This window comes from Elaeis guineensis, chromosome 1 (genome assembly GCF_000442705.2).
Source record: "Elaeis guineensis isolate ETL-2024a chromosome 1, EG11, whole genome shotgun sequence".
Lineage (NCBI taxonomy): Eukaryota > Viridiplantae > Streptophyta > Magnoliopsida > Arecales > Arecaceae > Elaeis > Elaeis guineensis.
The window spans coordinates 147,605,727-147,626,463 of NC_025993.2; the positions used below are offsets into that span (position 1 = coordinate 147,605,727).

Consider the following 20,737-nt stretch of genomic DNA (forward strand, 5'->3'; position numbering starts at 1 on the left):
TAAGCAAATAAAGCTTTAAATAGACTTTACACATAGAGAAGCAAGCTTTTCTAATTTCTCTCAAGGTGGTTGAAGACTTGAATGAGCTCTTGAGGGGTTGGTGAACTTAAAATACAAGCTTCTTTAACTTCTAAGAGGACTCTTGCTTAGGGTTGAAATGAATGCTTGAAGAACTTTTTCAAAACCTTATTGATTTCCTTCTTTAAGTGCCTTTTATAACTTCAAATAATGGTGGAGAGTAATCTGGGCTGAAATAGAGCCGTTGGAGCACATTAAATGGACATTAAATGCAGCCAAAATGAGTTGAAAACTAGTCGTTGCAGAGTTTTTTCGTCGCAGAGGTCGACTCATAGGGTCGACTCATGCACAGGGGTCGACTCATGCACAGGGATCGACTCATGGGGTCAGCTCATATGGTGCAGAACAGAAACTGGCAGTTCTGTATCTTTGGCTTGCATAGCAACAGAGGTCGACTCATAGGGTCAACTTATGCACAAGGGTTGACTCATGGGGTCGACTCAATTGGGTGTGCCAGCTAAAAATAGCGTGCCGTTTAGTCTCTTTTGACATGAGTCGACTCATGGGGTCGACTCAAATATATAAACATGATTTTTTTTTCAAAATACATATCCAAAAATATTAAAATTACCTCCAATAGATTACAAATCTTGTGTTCTTGCTTTTGAGGCTTCCGAATCAGAACTTGATAAAATTATGATTTTATCCCTGAAATACAAGAAATCTTTTTTCAAGCCAAAATCATTAGTAACCCCCTCAAATACTTTGAATTATCAAAATCAATTCAAAGAGCAACAATCTCCCCTTTTTTGATGATGACAAAGTACTTGAGCAAAAGCATATATAAAGCATTGAACATGAATTTCAAATTTATGAAGATACATCACTTCAATATCATAACCAAGTATTTGAATGAAATGCATCATAAGTAGTTTGAAGATCAATTTAAAATTTGTTTATAAGTTCATTTACTTTGAAAATTAAATTAAAATTAGCTGATAAGTTTGGTTCTTTGACACATTTGCTTAACAATTTTGCGTATTGTTCATTTCTTTACTGCTTATTGCTCAATCTCAATTTTGATTCTCTACTCTTTCTTTTTAACAGCATCAATTAAGATTCTCTACTCCTCCTTTTAAGGAATCTTGAAAGGATAAATTTTCTTTACTCTCCCTTTTTGATAGCATCAATTAAGATCTTAAAGGATTTTAAGGATAGAGAAAAGAAAAGAAAGATAACAAAAAGGACATATTTTCTTTACTTCCCCTTTTTGATACCATATTTTACTTCTTTAGCCCCCTTCTTTGATTGCTTATTTCTCTACTCCCCCTCAACATAGCAAACATCAAGGATATATCAATTTGCTCATCTAGAAGATGTTGCAATTCATAGTATTTCTCAGCACTAATATGAGTTATTTTTCATATCTCATAATTAAAATAATTTAATTTGATCACATTCATAGACATTCATTGAAAGTCAAATCACACACACATACACACACACACATATATATATATATATATATTACAAAAGGTGACTGAATACAAAAGGTGTCCCAATACACATGAGTCAACTCAAAATATAAAAGTCATGGATATAAACTATCCAAGAGTTAATTAGCCAACAAATACAAGGCCCATAAGATAGATCCTAGACATAAAAGACAAACTAATCTAGATATAATAGATGTCATGGCTAGAGGGATTAGAATCTGAAGAATCATAGATAAGGTGAGGAGATGTAGGATCAAGTCCACGAGCACGACCTCGACCACGTCTACCTCGACCACGGGTAGAGGTACCAGCACGAGTAGAAGGGTGAGAGGATCTTGGAGCCTGAGAAGCTACGAACTGTGCCATAAGAAAAAGTCTGATGGTGTCCAAAAGATCCAAGGCTCTCGATACAGATTGCATCAGGGCACTGAACTGAGTAGAAGCATTCTCACTGGAGCCTCTGATCTCTCTCCTCAAGAAGTCAAAGCCACTCTCTAAAACTCCTCGAAGTCTAGCCACCTCTGCAGATAGGTCTGAGACCTCTGTGATGTCCTCATGCGGCTGGGGATGGGCTAAAGCTAATACTTGCCCCTGCAAGTCTAATACTCTGCCTGTCAATCTCAAAATATATCCCTCAAGCTGCTCAATACGTACCGACTGAATAGTGAGCATCTGAAAAATAGTAGAAATATGAGGGATCAAAGTCTGATCTGAGTTATCTTGGGATGTCGATCTCTGTGCAAATACTGAAGTGGCAAACTGCTGAGATAGAATGGAGGCTACATGCTGGGACATCATCTCAATTTGATCATCTACTAGTCTGAACTCTGAAGGATGTGTCCTACTCTCTGACTGTGGAAACGAAGCATGCCTCCTCACAGACTCTGAAGGACCAGCCTCGTGATCAGATATGAACTGAATATCTGGGGATGCTCTGTGATCACGAAGAGGTGACAACGGTCCCTCCTCCTCTGCTCTATCCTCTGCTCTCTCCTTAACACTCTTTGTCCAACCGCCATCAGTCTTAGAAAAACTTATGCGATGTAGTGTGTGGCGGTTGATGGTGTCAGAATGGGATAGTCTAGCAACTGCCTCCCCCTCAAAATTGACTCCGAACCTCCTAAAAACTAAGGTGAATGCTATACCAAAAGGCAAATGAGCCTTGGACCTGTTTAGGGTCTCTCTCATGGCCTCAAACATCAATGCGGAAAGGTTCAGGGGGGTCTATATGATCACATGGTACATAATGCAAATATTTCTACCAGATAGAAGGTCGTGTCTACCACTCCTAGGGACAAATAGTTTGGTTACCAAGTGATGTAACAGCCTCATCTCAACAGAAAGAATTTTTGCTTCCAATTTATTTAAACTTCCAGTATAAGTTCTCCTTAAGATAACATTAATTCCTTCTTCTTTAATAGGGAGCTCCATATTGGTATAGCCTTCACAAGGCAAATACAGTATCTATCCCAAATGTACTGGATCAAGAATAATATCAACACCTTTTACTGTAGATTTTACTGTTCCATTACAATAGCTCAAATTTAAGTAAAATTTTCTGACTAGATCGACATAAATGTTTTCCTTTAAAAAGTAGTAAAATTTTCATCCTTGATTCTTAATCTTCGATCCAATAGTGAACCCTTCTTTTTTTAAAAATTTGAAATCAATATTTTTTTCAGGTTTCATTTTTTAGTCAGAGAGAGGTATCTTGCTTGGGCTGATTGGAGACTGAGTGGAAGCTGAAGCAGGACCTGGAGCAGGAGAGGGCTCGACTGCTAATCTCTTTCTGCGCACACTCTCTTCCAACCTGCGAATGGATTTTCTCCTCTGTGGAAGCTTCATTTTGGGAGCCATTTGGTCAAGAGAGACTTGAAAGGAGCTTAGGAGACTAAATGTGAGGCAGAGAAGAAAGAATTTTGGAAGGAAAAAGGTAAGGATTTGAAGAGTTAAATCACTGGTTTGAAGAATAGGGGATGATTCTAAGACAAGCTCGAACTGCCCCAAATGAAGAAAAAAGAGGAGAGGAACTTAGTTCCTAAACGGGCGATTTGAAGAGTGAAAATCGATGGGAGGAGATATTTGAGAGAAATCTTTGGTTTGAGGGAGAAGAGATGGAGAGCTTTTAGTTCGGTGGGAGGAAGAAGACGAAGGGCTGAGTCGGCTCAAGAAAAAATTTCCAATAAGAAGAGAGTGTCCGAAGGGTTTTGACAAAAATTACAAGTTTATCCTAGGGTCGACCCTGGGGGTCGACTCATGGCACAGAAAAATTCAAAAGAATGATGGGACAATTTCAAAAAAAATTGAAACTCTTAGAGAAGGATGTTTGCCCAAATATTGATCATGTGAATGATAGTTTTGAACTTTTGAGCTCTTAAGAAAAATGAGAATTGAGCTCAATAGATTTGGTTCAATGAATTTTTGGCATTAAGAATTTGGAATTAGAGAGATACTTAAGTTGATGGATCAAAGATTTCTAGTTCTCTCCTAATTTCACAAAATCTATCTTCACTTAAAACCTTGATAAAGATGTCAGTCAATTATTTTTCAGTACAAACATAATCAAAAATTATATCTTTATTTTAGACATGTTCTCTTATGAAATGATATCTAATTTCAATATGTTTTCATCTAGAATGCTGAATTGAATTTTTTAGTTAGATTTATAGCACTGGTGTTATCACATCTTATGGGAGTTTCATTGAGTTTGATGCCAAAGTCTTCAAGTTGTTGCTTAATCCACAAGATTTGAGCATAACAACTTCCGACTGCAATATATTCGGCCTCGGCTGTAGACAGTGCTATCGAGTTTTGCTTCTTGCTAAACCAAGAGATTAAGTTAACTCCAAAAAATTGGCAAGTTTCACTAGTACTTTTTCTATCTAATCTACATTTAGCAAAATTGACATCTGAATATCTTATCAAGTCAATTGATGAGTCCTTAGAATACCATAGTCCTAGAGTTTGTGTACCATTTAAATATCTAAGGATTCTTTTAACTGCATTCAAGTGAGATTCTTTCGGATTTGATTGAAAGCGAGCACAAAGACAAACATTAAACATAATATCTGGTCTACTAGCAATTAAATATAATAGAGAACCAATCATACCTCTATAAAATTTTAAGTCTATATTTTTACCTCCTTCATCCTTGTCAAGCTTACATGATGGGCTCATGGGTGTACCAATTACTTTGGAGTTCTCCATTCCAAATCTTTTGAGTAGTTCTCTTATGTACTTGCTTTGGGTGATGGAGATTCTTTCTTTTATTTGTTTGATTTAGAGTCTTAGGAAGAATGTAAATTTTTCCATCATACTCATCTCGAACTCCCCTGCATGAGCTTAGCAAAATCTTGACAAAGAGTTTCATTAGTAGACCCAAAAATAATGTCATCAACATATATTTGTATAACTAATATATCATTTTGATTTTTTTTAATGAAAAGAGTTGTGTCTACATTTTTTCTTGAAAAATCATTATTAAGCAGAAATTTGCTTAGCCTTTCATACCAAGCCCTAGCTGCTTGTTTCAAACTATATAATACTTTGTTTAATTTAAAAACATGATTAGAAAAAGCATGATTTTCAAAATCTGGAGGTTGTTCTACATAAACTTTTTCAGCAATATATCCATTTAGAAAAGTACTTTTGATATCCATTTGGAATAACTTAAAATTCATAAAGCAAGCATATGCAAATAGAAATCTAATTACTTCTAATCTAGCAACAGGTGCAAAGGTCTCATCAAAATCAATTCCTTCTTCTCGATTATAATCTTTTGCAACTAATCTCGCTTTATTTCTTATCACATTTCTATGTTCATCCAATTTATTCCTGTATACCCATTTTGTATCAATTATTGAATAATTTTTAGGTCTTGAAACTAAAGTCTATACATTATTTCTTTCAAATTGATTAAGTTCTTCTTGCATTGCATTTATCCAATTATAATCTTTTTCAGCTTCATCTATGATTTTAGGTTTAAGACGAGAGACAAAAGCAAAATGATTGAATGCATCTCTAAGTGAAGAACGAGTTCTTACATCATGTGTAGGATCACCAATGATAGTTCCTTTGGGTGATTGTGATCATACCTCTATTTTTTGGGTAGATCATTTGTACCTAGAGGTTGTTCTTGTTGTTCTTCACCTTTCTCATCCTGTTTGTCTTCATGTTCTTCATCATCTTGAATGGTTGAGTCTTTTAGAGTGATCTCCTTCATCCCTTCTATAAGAGGATCTGCATCATCAATACTTCATTCTTTCTTGAAGGAAGATCGTTAGTTTCATCAAAAATAACATATATTGACTCCTCTACTATTAAAATTCTTTTGTTGAAAACTCTAAAAGCTTTGCTAGAAGAGGAGTAACCAAGAAAAATCACTTCATCAGATTTAGCATCAAATTTTTTAGTCTTTCTTTACCATTGTTCAAAACAAAACATCGACAACCAAAAATATGAAAATATACAATGTTTGGTTTTCTTTCTTTCCAAAGCTCATAAGGGGTTTTCTTTAAAATTGATCTAATTAAAGCACGGTTTAATATGTAACATGCCGTGTTAATTGCTTTCACCCAAAAATATCTTGGAAGATTGATTTCACATAGCATGGTATGGATCATTTCTTCAAGAGTTCTATTTTTTCTTTCTACTATCCCATTTTGTTGGAGTGTCTTAGGTGCTGAAAAGTTATGGTCAATACCTTTTTCATCACAAAATTTTTCAAAATTTTGATTTTCAAATTTGGTTCCATGATCACTTCGAATATTTTGAATTGAAAAATCTTTTTCATTTGTGACTTTTTTATAAAATTTTGAGAAAACATGAAAAGTTTCATCCTTATGTGCTAAGAAGAAGATCCATGTAAAATGAGAAAAAATATCAATAATCACAAAATCATATCGTTTTTCACCTAGACTAGTAGTTCTAGTAGGTCCAAATAAATCCATGCATAATAGTTCTAATGGCCTAAAAGTTGAAATAATATTTTTAGATTTGAATGAGACTCGTGTTTGTTTACCCATTTGGCATGCATCACAAATTCTATCCTTTTCAAAATTCAATTTGGGTAAGTCGATAACCAATTTTTTTTTAATAAGTTTTGAGAGTGAATACATGCTAATATGTGCAAACCTACGATGTCAAAGCCAACTAGTCTCATTAATCTTGGTATTCAAGGCTACTAGGCATTGCATGTTTATTTTGAAAAAACCATTCAAATCTATCATATAAACATTACCATGTTTATGCTCAACAAATTTAATGCCTTCATTAATAGGACTAGTTACAATACAAACTGAAGATTCAAAAATGACTTGCATCCTTTATCACAAAATTGACTGATGCTTAATAAATTATATTTTAAATTATCTATTAATAAAATATTTTCAATATACTTGGAGGGAGTGATACCAATGTTACCTATACCGATGATCTTTCTTTTACCATTATCTCCAAAGGTGACCATCCCTCCATTTTTAGCATCAAGTATGATGAATTGGGATTCATCACCAGTCATGTATCTTGAGCACCCGCTATCAAGATACCATCTCCGATTTGCTCCTTGGGATGCAAGACACACCTTTACACAAGAATCAAGTTTTGACTTTAGGTACCCAAGTTTTTTTGGATCCTTTTTGGTTAGTCATAATGGTTCTTTTTGGAATCCATATTTTCTTTACATTGAAATTTTCAGATTTGTTAGAAAAATATGAATAGGATTTGTATCCTATTCTACCACATTTAAAGTAAGTTATATTTGAAAACTTGTTGTATGATGAGTTTCCAAAGATATTTTTCAAAAATTTTTGTTTTTTTAAAGGGTTATATCCAAGACCGACTTTATCATAAATGGCCTTTTGATTGTCAAGTATCATGTGAAGTTTATTTGAACTTAAAGTGATTTTTTCAACCATTGGTTTTAACTTGACAATCTCATTTTTTAAGTTCAGATTTTTTTGAGACAGGATTGATTTTTTATTTAAAATATTCTCATTTTCTTTTAGTAAAGATTGATTCTTTGATTTTAATTCTTTGTTCTTTACCGCTAGCTTCTTTAGTTCATCAATTAGGTCATAAAATATTTTATGAAGTTCTTCAAAGGTAAAGTCAATAAGAGTTTCAGTATTTACCTCATTTTCATGTGTCATAAGACACAAGTTGGCTTGTTCATTTGAGTCCTTTTCTTCGAAACTTGACTCATCACTTTCGCTCCATGTAGCCATCATGGCCTTCTTCTTGTACTTCTGGAGATCCTTCTTCAGTTGAGGGCATTCAGACTTAAAGTATCTCAATTTTTTGTATTCATAACAAATAAGGGGTTGCTCCTTATCCTTCTCTTTGCTATGTTTCCCTTTTGTAGGTGGCCTCTTTCTCATTTCTTGTCTTCTTTTCTTCAAGAACTTCTTAAATCTTCTAGTAATGAGAGCCATTTCTTCATCCTGCTCTTCATTTTCTGTATCATCGATTCTTCATCAGGTTGAGCAGTAGATTTGAGGATGATTATCCTCTTCTTTTTGACATCTTCTTTTTGGTGTTGTTTCATGCTTAGCTCGTAAGTCATCAGTGATCCTAGAAGCTCTTTCAAGGGTAAGATATTCAGATCTTTGGCTTCTTGAATTGCGGTCACTTTGGCCTCCCAAATCTTTGGTAAAGATCTAAAAATCTTTCTTACAAGATCACTGTTAGAATAAGACTTACTGAGACTTTTTAGACTATTAATAATATCAGTAAAATGAGTAAACATCTCAGTTATTGATTCATCATGCTCCATTTTAAAAAATTCATATTTATGCACAAGCATGTTGATTTTTGATTCCTTCACTTGATTAGTTCCTTCATGAGTTACTTTTAATCTATCCCATAATTTTTTAGCTGACATGCATGTTGAAATACGATTAAATTCATTAGCATCTAGAGCACAATACAAAATGTTCATGGCTTTAGCATTTAGTTGAGCCATTTTCTTATCAACCTCATCCCATTTTTTTTCGAATTTGGTTGATTCCACATCGTCAATTATTTTAATGGGTGTATGTAGTCCATTTACTATGATACTCTACATATCATAGTCAAGTGCTTGAATAAAAATTTTTATCCTAGCTTTTCAATAGGTATAATTTGACCCATTGAAAAATGAAAGTCGGTTGGTGGACTGCCTCTCGGCCAGTGAAGCACCAACTTGAGTTGCCATAGATCTTTAGCTCTTTGATGGTTAAATCAAAGTAGGGCTAGAGCATCGAGCTCTGATACCACTTGTTGTCCAGCTATGCAACCCAAGAGGGGGGGTGAATTAGATTTTTAAAAATTTAAAAATTAACTTACAACTATGAGGATTATTTAAAAATGAGCAGGATAAATGTGGAGAGTAAAATTTATGCAAGGTGTAGAAGTTGGATGCAAGAATGTAAAAAGATAAGAAAATTTAAAAAGAGAGCAAGTAAGCACAACACAAACAAAAAGATTTATAGTGGTTCGGTGCCAACCTTGCACCTACGTTCACTCCCCAAGCTCCTACTTGGAAATTCAAATCAACTAAATCGTATTCAACCCAAATACAACATCGGAACCTCCGACTCTAGCTATTTCAAGCTAGAATACTTATTTTTCGGGTATAAGCCAACCCAATACAATCCGATTCAAGATTTGGATCAACCTTTTCACATTTTGAAATTTTTCCAAAATAAAAAATCAACTCAAAAATAGAGTATAACAGTTAATCACACTAAAATACAGATGTAGCTCCTTTAATGAGCAAATAAAGCTTTAAATACACTTTACACAAAAAGAAGCAAGCTTTTTTGATTTTTTTCAAGGTGGTTGAAGACTTGAATGAGCTCTTGAGGGGTTGGTGAACTTGAAATAAAAGTTTCTTTAGCATCTAAAAGGGCTCTTGCTTAGGGTTGAAATAAATGCTTGAAAAATCTTTTCAAAATTTTATTAATTTCCTCCTTTAAGTGCCTTTTATAACTTCAAATAATGGTGGAGAGTAATCAGGACTGAAATAGAGCCATTGGAGCACATTAAATAGGCATTAAATGTAGCCAAAATGAGTTAAAAACTAGCCGTTGTGGAGTTTTTTCATTGCAGGGGTCAACTCATAAGGGTCGACTCATGCACAAGGGTCGACTCATGGGGTCAGCTCATATGGCGCAAAATAGAAACTGACAGTTCTGTATCTTTGGCTTGCACAGCAACAAAGGTCGACTCATAGGGTCGACTCATGCACAGGGGTCGACTTATGGGGTCGACTCAATTGGATGTGCCAGCTAAAAATAACGTGCCGTTCGGCCCCTTTTGATATGAGTCGACTCATGGGGTCGACTCAAATATATAAATATGATTTTCTTTCAAAATATACATCCAAAAATATTGAAATTATCTCCAATAGATTATAAATCTTGTGTTCTTGCTCTTGAGGCTTCCGAATCAGAACTTGATAAAATTATGATTTTGTCCCTAAAATATAATAAATCTTTTTTCAAGCCAAAATCATTAGTAACCCCCTCAAATGCTTTGTAATCATCAAAATCAATTCAAGGAGCAACAATCGGCGTATTGTGAGATCTCTTGCTTCTAAATAGATTTCTGAGTAGATCATTAATGTAGAGAGTTACTCTCTTATTTTTTTATTAATTAGATATGAATTCTTTTAATCGTGATCTGATGCCCTAATCTTGGATGATTTCTCAATGGTCTATGATCTGAATCTAGATCTAGGGACAGATCAACATGCATGCACATCAATGGTCATTTCTCAATTTTAGTATAATCATTTCTTTAGTCTTTGATTTGCTGGCTATCTATTAATTATTAATAAATTTGAATACTTGTTTTCTCTAGATCTGAATCATCCACATCACCAAAGTTACCTTCATGGGGCACGCAAGCTTTACTATGAGAGAAGAAAATAAGTACAGGAGGAGATCACAGACTTTCAACTCTCATACACCAATTTTTCTCTCAACAAGAAGCACAATCCTCACAAAAGTTCTCACAAAATCTCCTAAGAAGACTCTCTCATAGGCCTGCCGAGTCAGGATCCTCAATATCCTTAGATGCTATCTGTGATGCTCTCAATTGCTACATCATATCTCAGCCTCTGTCCTTACACCTACGGTCACTCCCACGACCATTCTAAGATACTCTCGATAGTTGTTGATGCCTCAACTGCAATCGCTCATGCCAAGCTGCTTCTTCTCTGCTCCACAGCCTCTCAAACCTCTTTTATAGGTCCGAAACTCAGTCTGGATTGAAATCATAATTTCATCAAGAGTCAACAACATTCTTAACTATCCGATCATGCCCGTAGAGCCACCTGAGCCATCCGATTGTGCACATCAATTGCTCGGTCATGCCACGCACTCTTGTCTACCATCTGATCGCAATTGCAAGCTTTACTTGTTGCTAGATCGTACAAAGAAGCACCATACATAGTGTTTTTGCCCCTTGGACTGCGAAGGTCCACAGAGGTTGCGTGGATCGTGACTTCCCATGTGGTCCATGGTGGATCCTGCTAAAACTCCCACTCACAGGCCATGTGCACACCCGTGCATGTTCTGGGTTGTGTGCCCATGCTGGGCTGTGCACCTACATGCTTGTGCTGGGCCAATATGCTGTAGTGGCCTGGGCCGCACGCTGCAGCCCCCCCAGACTACACGCCATAGGCTTTGCGCACTCATGGGCTATGCCTGTAGGCCTTACATTCCTATGGGCTGTGTCTCTGAGCCTACGCCCCTATCTGGCCTACATGGGCTCCTCCGTCTGGACTCTGCTACTGTGGATTTCAATGCTGTGGGTCGAATTTGAGGTGCTAAATCCCAACAAAGAAAAAATATTTGAAATACTTTTTTGCAAGAACCATGGTCAAGATGAGGGCACAAAATACTTCAATTAGTTCTAGTCGATGTTCATCCTGGTGTGGTGCGCTTTCAGCGATCATTGCAGAGTCCAGTGCTTCATGTCCCATGATCATAGTGGACTAGCAATAATTTGCTGCCCTGGAGCAACAGGTGAAGACTCTAATAGTAGCTGTTCACAATTTGCAGTAGACTGTGGAGCAGCGACAGTATCAATTGTCCCTGTAGCGGTCGGAGGACCCGATGCCTGTGCCATGACGGCACAGCTGGCGACCTCCTTCTCCTTGTCAATAATCTTGGCACTCCCCCTATGCCAATTCTCAACCTCTCTGGCACTCATGTCGTGCCAATTCTTAGCATACTCGACATGTCGATTTTGAAGAATGATGGTTTCCTCCCCCCCGATGAACTTTAAAGAAGGGGAAAAGACCCCATTCTTCTTCCAGCTCCTCCGCAGAGGATTCCACTCCCGACTACTCTCGGCATCTCGATGGTTCTCTACGACAACTGGATGACTACGACCACAAATTAAAAGAGATTGACCATCGACTCAATCCACTCAAGCTCGACAATTGAGATCTGTTGGACATCCTCGCAATCAACACTTGTCCACCATTCTTCCAATGAATTCTTGATGAGTCGATTCTATCTCGATTCAAGATGCCATAGATGGAGCCCTATGATGGCTCCACCAACCCACTCGACCATCTTGAGAGTTATAAAGCTCTCATGATGTTACAAGGGGCTTCCAACATTGTTTTTGCATGGCCTTTCCGATTATGCTCCAAAAAATTGCTCGAGCCTGGTGTTCTGGCCTTCAACCAGAGAGTATCGATCCTTTGAACAACTTGAGTAGTTGTTCGTGACCCACTTTAGCATCGGTAGAAGGATGCCACAACAGTCTATTCTCCATCAAGCAGCAAGATGGAGAAACCTTAAGAGAGTATGTGGCATGCTTCAATGCTGCCACATTCCAAGTTTACTTATTTCCTGGATAAAAGATTCCCCTGCACTTATGCTGAACTCCTCGAGTGTGAGTAGAAATATATCTACACTGAGGAAGGTGCTAACGATCGGTGTCAAGCTGAAGATAAAGGTCAGAAGAAGATGAAGAATGGAACCTCAATAGGACCAAGCGGAACCCATGTTGAGGGAAAGGTTCTACCTCACCGATCAAGTCTAAAGTCGAAGAACTTCAGTAACAGGTATGACTCCTATACCCCCCCTTACTACTTCTCGTGTGCAGATTCTCATGGAGATAGAAGGGGAGAGTTATCTCTGACGACCCTAGCCAATGAAAGCACCGTCGACGTCTCGTAACATAAAATGATATTGTCAGCTCTATTGAGACCACGGTCACAATACCGAATAGTGCATTCAACTGAAAGATGAGATAGAAGTCTTAATTAGGTGGGAATACCTCAAAAAGTATCTGTGAGATCAATCTATACAATTGCCTTCTAATCCTCAACCTCAGCCATATCTCGAGAAAGAAACTCATGCTCAGCCAATGGCGAGCGTGATCAATATGATTTTTGAAGGACCGACACCATGGGGGCAGGAGACTCGAGAAGCTCCTCAAAACGTCAGTGGGGAGATGATGCCATCATTTTTTCTGAGGAAGACTTGAGAGAAGTTCAAACTCTTCATAATGATGCCATTGTCGTTTTCATGATAATAGCTAACTATGATGTAAAATGATGTTTAGTTGATAATGAAAGCTCTGCCGACATATTATTGTATAATGCTTTTTTCTGAATGCAACTTTTTATTAACCGACTAAAATCAATCAACATACCCTTAATCAAATTTATGGATGATTCAGTTAAAGTACAAGAAGAAATAAAACTTTCTATTACTGTCGGACAACAACCTCGGCAATCAACCATGCAATTTAACTTTCTCGTAGTCCGAGTCCCTTCGGCCCATAATGTTATATTGGAACGACCTGATTAAATACACTTCGGGCCGTAATTTCAATATACCATCTACTCGTATGCTTTTCGATGAGGAATGGGATTGGCAAAATGTGACGGGATCAACAATTAGCCCGACAATACTACCTAAATGTGATTAAAGGGAAAAGGCCTATAGAAGCTCTTTCCATCGACGGGTTAGACTAGAGAGAAGAAGAAAGTCAAGGAGAACCTGCAGAACAGCTCGTCTCGATATCCCTTAAAGAGGGGGATCCAACTAAGACCATCTAAGTTGGATCCTTGTTAAGCAATGATGTTCGAAAAAAGCTTATGACCTTCATATGAAAAAATGCTGACATTTTTGCCTGGTCAGCCTCTGACATGTCAGGTATTTCTTCTGAAGTAATCGTCCATCAATTAAATGTTAACGTCAAGTGTAGACCAGTGCGATAGAAGAAGAGAAGTTTCATCCTTGAGTGATAGAAGGCCATCAATGAAGAAGTTGACAAGCTGTCTGTCGACTTCATCTAAGAAGTGATCTATCCGGATTGGCTTGCGAACATCGTGATGGTCAAAAAGGCTAATGCAAATGGAGAAAATATATCGATTATACTGACCTGAGCAAAGCTTGTCTAAATGACAGTTTTTCATTACCCAGAATCGACCAATTAGTCGATGTTATCTCAGATTATCAACTACTAAGCTTTATGGATATCTTCTCCAGATATAATGAAATCTGGATGATGGCTGAAGATGAGGAGAAGACGGTGTTTATTATCGAAAAGGATTTATATTGCTACAAAATTATACCCTTCGATCTCAAAAATACTGGAGCAACATATCAATAGCTGGTCAATAAAGTCTTTAAGAACTAGATCGATTGTAATATGGAGGTATACGTTGACGATATGTTGTAAAAAGTGATGAAGCATCTCTCCATATCGATGACCTAGTGGAAGCTTTCGACGTCTTGAGGAGACATCAAATGAAGTTGAATCCAACTAAGTACACTTTTGAGATGACTTCAAAAAAATTCCTCAGATTCATGGTGACAAGGTGAGGCATTGAAGCCAACTCCAAAAATGTTAGGACAATTTTAGACATGAAGCCCACCAACTTCTAAGCGAGATATTCAAAAATTAGTCGGGTACATTGCATCTCAGCTGATTCATTTCCAAATCGGCAGAGTGATGCCTTTCGTTATTCAAAACTGTCAAACAGATGAAAGATTTTACTTGGATAAAAGAATGCCAAAAAACTTTTAAAGACTTAAAGCTATATTTAAGTTTTCCTTCTCTCTTAACAAAGCCAAATACAGATGATGAACTGCTCATGTACTTGGCCACATCTCTCAAAGTCGTAAGCTCGATCTTGGTCTAAGAAGATGACGAAGTGCAAAAACCCATCTGCTACATAAGTGGTGTTTTGCATGGAGCGGAGACAAGATATTCTTGGATCGAAAAGATAATCTTTATGATTATAGCGACTATATGTCGACTACGCCCTTATTTTCAGATCCATTCGGTAAAAGTCTTATTGATCTCCCCTTGAGAATCCTGCTATAGCGACCGAACACTTTAGGGAGAATGACAAAATAGATGATTGAACTCAATGAATTCGATCTTTCCTACACTCCTCGATCCTCGATGAAGGTGCAGATACTTGCCGATTTTGTTGTTGAATGTACAAGGGCAATTGACGACAAAATTGAAGAACAATCCAAAGATGAAACTTGGAACCAGCATGGATTCTGCATGTGGACGAGGCCTCAAATGCTTAAGGTTGTGGGACAGGCCTCATCTTAACTAACATTGACAGGATGGTTACGGAGTATGCCTTTCAGTTTACTTTCAAAGCCTCCAACAATCAGGCTGAATATGAAGCCTTGATAGCTGGACTGAGAATTACCAAAGACCTCAGTGTGAAATGACTAAAAGTCTTCATCGACTTGCAACTGGTGGTCGGACAATCCCAAGGGAAATATGAAGTCCGAGATCCAGTCCTACTAAGGAATCTTCAAAAACTTCGATCTCTCCAAGCAAATTTTGACTACTTCAAGATTTTTCATATTCCTCGCTCGAAAAATGTCTGAGCTGATTCTCTATCCCAACTCATGATATTCGATTGCAGTGAGTTGGAAAAAATTTTTATTGAGCATCTTGACAACCTAAGTATCAACACCGAAAAAGAAGTTCATCAGATTCAGGTCGATCATGAGTCGAGTTGGATCGACCCATTCATCGAGTATTTAATTGATAGGACTTTGCCAATCAATCATGTGTAAGCACATCAGATAAAGCGATTAGCAACTCGGTATGTACTAATCGACAATCAACTTTACAGAAGATCGATATCTCTGCCCCTACTCAAATATCTTCATCCTTCTAAGGCTGACTATGCCCTTCGAGAAGTGTATGAAGGTATTTATGGCAATCACTTGGGGGGTAGATCATTATCTTATAAAGTACTCCGATAAGGATATTGTCAATCGACTATGTAAAAGGATGCTACCAACTTAATACAAAAGTGTGATCAATATCAAAGATTCATCAAAATTCAGAGGCTTCTATCAAGTCATCTCATGACCATTTCAGCATCTTGACCGTTTGACCAGTGGGGAGTCGTTATACTTGTACCATTTCTATCTGCCCATAGACAAAGAAAATTCATTATCGTTGCTATCGACTATTTCATAAGTGGGTGGAAGCCGAGCCACTGGCATAAATAATAGAAAGAAAAACTATTGACTTTCTATAGAAATCAATTATTTGTCGATTTAGTCTATCTCAAATAATTATCACAGATAATGGTCGATAATTTAATAGTACTAGATTCGAAAAATTTTATGTAAAATATCATATCATTCATAAACTTATGTCGGTTGGATATCCACAATCTAATGGAGAAGCCGAGGTGACTAATAGAATGATATTAGAAGGCCTTAAGACAAGATTGGATCGACCAAAGGTCAATGGGCTGGTGAACTCTACAGTATACTTTGGTCTTCCGAACAACTCCTCAGATCTCGATCGGAGAAACTTCTTTCAACCTGACATTCCGGATAGAAGCTATAACCTCGATGGAAGTTGGCCTACTATCAACTCGAGTAGAATAGTATGACAAGTCGACTAATTCAGACAAACGATACACTGACTTGGATTTGCTCGACAAAACTTGGAGGCAAGCTCAACTAAGGATGGTATTATATCAACAATGAATAGCTCGATATTACAACTTTCTGATCAAGCCCAAAATTTTTTAAATAGGAGACCTCATCCCCAGAAGAGCTAAAGTCTCCAAACTGACTGAGCAAAAAAATTATCTTCAAATTAGAAAGGTCCCTACAAAATTTTGGGAGTATTTCGATGGCATATAAGATCATGAACTTTGATGGCACAGAAATTTTTTGAATCTGGAATGTCAAGAATCTATGAATATATTATTAGTAAGATTATTTGGTTTAGATATATTAAAAAAATTCTTTCTTACAATACTGTGCCGACAAGTTCATCTATTTGAAAATTTACCAAATAATATGGTTGACTAACACCCGGTCATATGATTATATCGTCGGCTGATATCCGACGAAATATTATTCGGCTAACATCTGATTAACGAAAAAATAAAATAAAATAAGAAAAGAGGGGAGGCTATTTGACTAGCACCCGATTAGCTAATTTGGGGATTAAAATATTCAAAAAATAATTAGTTGGCTTTTGTCTGACTGACAAAGAATCGAACAATCCGAGACAAACTTGAGAAACTCTCTCACCGAATATATTCTGATGGCTAATAGATATTCTATAAAATTGACTAGTTGACTTAGAAAAAATTTTCTAAGTCAATCTTATTTGTTGCTGTCTATAACTCTTTACCGACTATCATACTTAAAATTTACTACTCATCCAAACCACAAAAGAAGGCATTACGTAAGAGAAACTTGAAAGGAAGATCATTTTCATTTCAAAAAAGTTTGTATATGATCGAGCAACAAAACAAAAATACAAAGAGCTCAAGGATGTTCTTCCAAATCGCCCGCTTCCTCCTCTTCTTCTTTCTCATCAAGGGCCTCATCGGGTTGCAACCCGCTTAGGTCCATCTTAGGTTGAAGATGACTAAGATTTCTTTTACAATCTTCGAAACCAACTCGATAAGTGACGGTCGAGCCCTTGACGACTTCATCCTTGAACTCTTAGGATGTCCGAAACTCGGCCAGTGCCCAAGAAACTGCCTCCTATGCCCGAGTTTTCACCGCCAACATCTTCTCATTCGCCACTTGGGTGGCCTTCTCGACATCTTGTCTTTTGCCTCTTTCCTCATCAAGGGCAGCTTTTGCCGGCTCCATCTCCTTCTTGAAGTTGGCCTTCAATATATTCAGCTCATTATTTTTCTTCAGTTAAGACTCCAAGTTGGCAACTTTATCACGAGAAGGAGCTAACTCGGTCTCTAGTAAAGCAATTCTATTATAATATTTCTTCTCCTGCTCCTCAACAATGTGGAGAAGTTTCTCAGCTATCTTAGCCCGAGCATTAGCAATATGGGCCTTATCTTTTGATTGATGGTTAAGCCGTCCGAAGGCGATCAACCCCTCAAATAAAATGGTCCCATCATGTGCCAGCTACAAAAAGAACCTGCAAAGTTAATACTTCGATAGAAGAAATAATAATCAAACATCAAGAAAATAGACAGTAAGACTTACAGACACCAATGATGCATAGGAGTCCGATATGATTTCTTCAATTGCACGGGCTTTTCTTTCTTCCCAGTCAGCAGGAAGCATCACCATTTTTATCAACATTTCAATGAGTTGATGATCTTGGAGTGCCATATTGTTGCCTTGATATGTATTTCGAGTATAATGTATGCCTCTTTGGAAGAATCTGAAGGGCCGAGCTAAGCAGTGAATGTGGGGGCAATTGGGGCCTTCCCTCAGCCGGCATCTCCGCATGTCGCCACCCAGCCAACATTCGACTCATCTTGTGCTAGCAGGGCTTGGACTGTGCTGGTAGGCCTCATCGAAGCCTCATCGATGATGATGACATCATCATCCTGCTCGACAGACACTACTGGCATCGATGGTGGAGGAGACGTCTGCTCAGGTGGAGGAATTTGGGATGGCAGTGGTGACTGTGTGCTCCTCAGGATCTGTGAAAAGGATCCTTCTTGAGGTTTCTTTGATGGTCCCTGAGAAGGACCACTAGGCCCAAAATCCGGCCTCTTCCTGATGGCACGACGGATAGATTCAGCCAAAATCTTCATACCTACAAGCTGACGAAGAAAATTAATCCACGGATGGAAAGAAAATTGACAGAATGACTCAGAAACTTCTCAAAGCAAAATCTACCCAAGGAGGTGACGGAGCTTATCCCAACATTGTACAATGATGCTCGTCGAAGAGCTCCCGTTGAGTGGAAACTTAGATGCCAAACAATAAATCATACTGCTCCTGATCTTTTTTAAGGACTACTTCATTCTTGTTCGGAGAAAGATTAGGAGTAGTCCAGATCCAACTAAAATCCCATGGATGGTTGGCGGCAATATAGAAGAACTTATTCTTCCACCCACATATATGGAAGAGGAAAGCCCAGTAATGAGTTGATGATGATACCGAGGACTAAAGAACCTCCATCCCCCTTCCTGGGAATATTTCTTCAAGACAAAAAGAGTACAAAAAAGGGAGATCCTCGGCTCAAAATGAAGGAGGTGGCAAAGAATGATAAAGGAAAAAAGAATCCTAATGGAATTATGGACGAGTTGAGTAGGAACTATATCATACAAGTCAAAGATATTAGCAAAAAAAAGATGCAAAAAATATGATCGAAGGAACTTCTCATAGACAGCAATATAGCCATCTGAAGGACGGACAACTTGACCATCTTTGTTGGGTAACAACAATATATACCGACTAAGAATTCGGTAATGATCTCTTGGTCGCTAAACGTCGGTCTCAGACTACTCGAACTTCTCATAAAGAGATCCAGAAGGATTCTCAGTAGTTGGTTGATCATCCAACTCATGAGGACCAAGGCAGTCCTATCGAGAAAATGTAACATACTCGGGATCATCTCGAAGAACATCCTCAGCCTCCCTCTAAACAATCGGAGTTCGAGAACTTTAATCTTTTATAATATTCTCATCTCCAAACTCTCTTCCAGACGAAGCCATTCCTAAAAAAAATCCTAAGAAATCAAAAAAAAAAAGAAAGAAAAAAAAGATTTGACCTCAAAAGTCCACTAACGACGATGAAGGAGCCGGCAACGACGAAGCTCAAAATGCCCCAAGGAAGATGAACCCTACATGCGACTAGGGTTGAAACAGAGAGAACTAGAGCAAAAAAGGAGACTGGAGATGGAAATAAGGAGACAAGAAGAAAACATAAAGAAAAGAAGATCTCCTATTTATAGGCATACCTGACGGCTGCAACCAACACAGAAAATCTCGCCATCATCAGAGATTCTGACATGTGGCTGCAATTCTAGCTAATTATTCTCTTGACTCTTCGATGACCACCATTGTGATCTTGCCAAATCGACTGAATTCGCGTGAAGACCGATGGAGCAAATAATCGATTGACACATGGCTGACTCGAATCGCTTAAGAATTGTTACTTTGTTGTACGATCTTCCGTAATCATTATGAAAGCCTGTTTCGAGCAATCTATCGTATTAATTGCACACGTCCCACGAGATGATGGAGCCGTCACACATATTGCGAAACAATAAAATGATTGCTCGCTTCACGAAACGATAGAATGGTTAGATGTCATTTTTCGAGATGATAATAAATGAAGTTCGTCGGAGGAAGCAACTCGGATTCATGCATCAATTAACTCCTTTCATCCGATCACATTACAACATCGGACTCAGAAGTTGAGGGGCAAGTTTTGGGATAAATCCTTATTGCTTATCCGATTAAAGTTCATCCTTGTCTCCCTACCGACTGAACGTATGGATAAAGCCGACTTAGTTTCAACTGACGATGATATAACTCGAGATTCGATCGATGAAATAAAATTAAATTGATTTTAAGTCGACTAAGTCCGATACGCTGTCATGGTTTAATTGAACATTCACTTGGGTTCTCCATGAATATTCTGATCTCGAGAAAATAGGGGTTAAAAGACAGTTATTCAACACGGGTCTTAATCCCCCACATTCGAGGATTTATGGGTATAACAACCTCCCATTGATTGTCTATTACTTGATCTTAATGGCAATTAAGAAGGTAACCATCCACTAAGGGCAATATTAATACCCACGTCCCGAATTCTATGGGACGGATAGTAATAGCACTCTCCATCCTATATAAAATTGTAGGCAGGGGACTTGATAAATTTTTCTGATTACAAACTTTTGGGCTCTCGTACTTTGGTCTTTTCAACTGTTCTCTTTCTCTGACTGACTAAAGCATCGGAGGATCTCCCGTTGGTCAATTTTAGGCAAGTGGATTT

At 37.6% G+C, this 20,737-nt stretch overlaps 1 protein-coding gene across 1 annotated transcript in view; it reads right to left on the reverse strand.

The window, feature by feature from the left end:
- The window catches only part of LOC105061291 (beta-glucosidase 12-like), a 39,398-nt gene that overhangs the window by 17,535 nt on the left and 1,126 nt on the right, over nt 1–20,737 (reverse strand). The window lies entirely within an intron of this gene.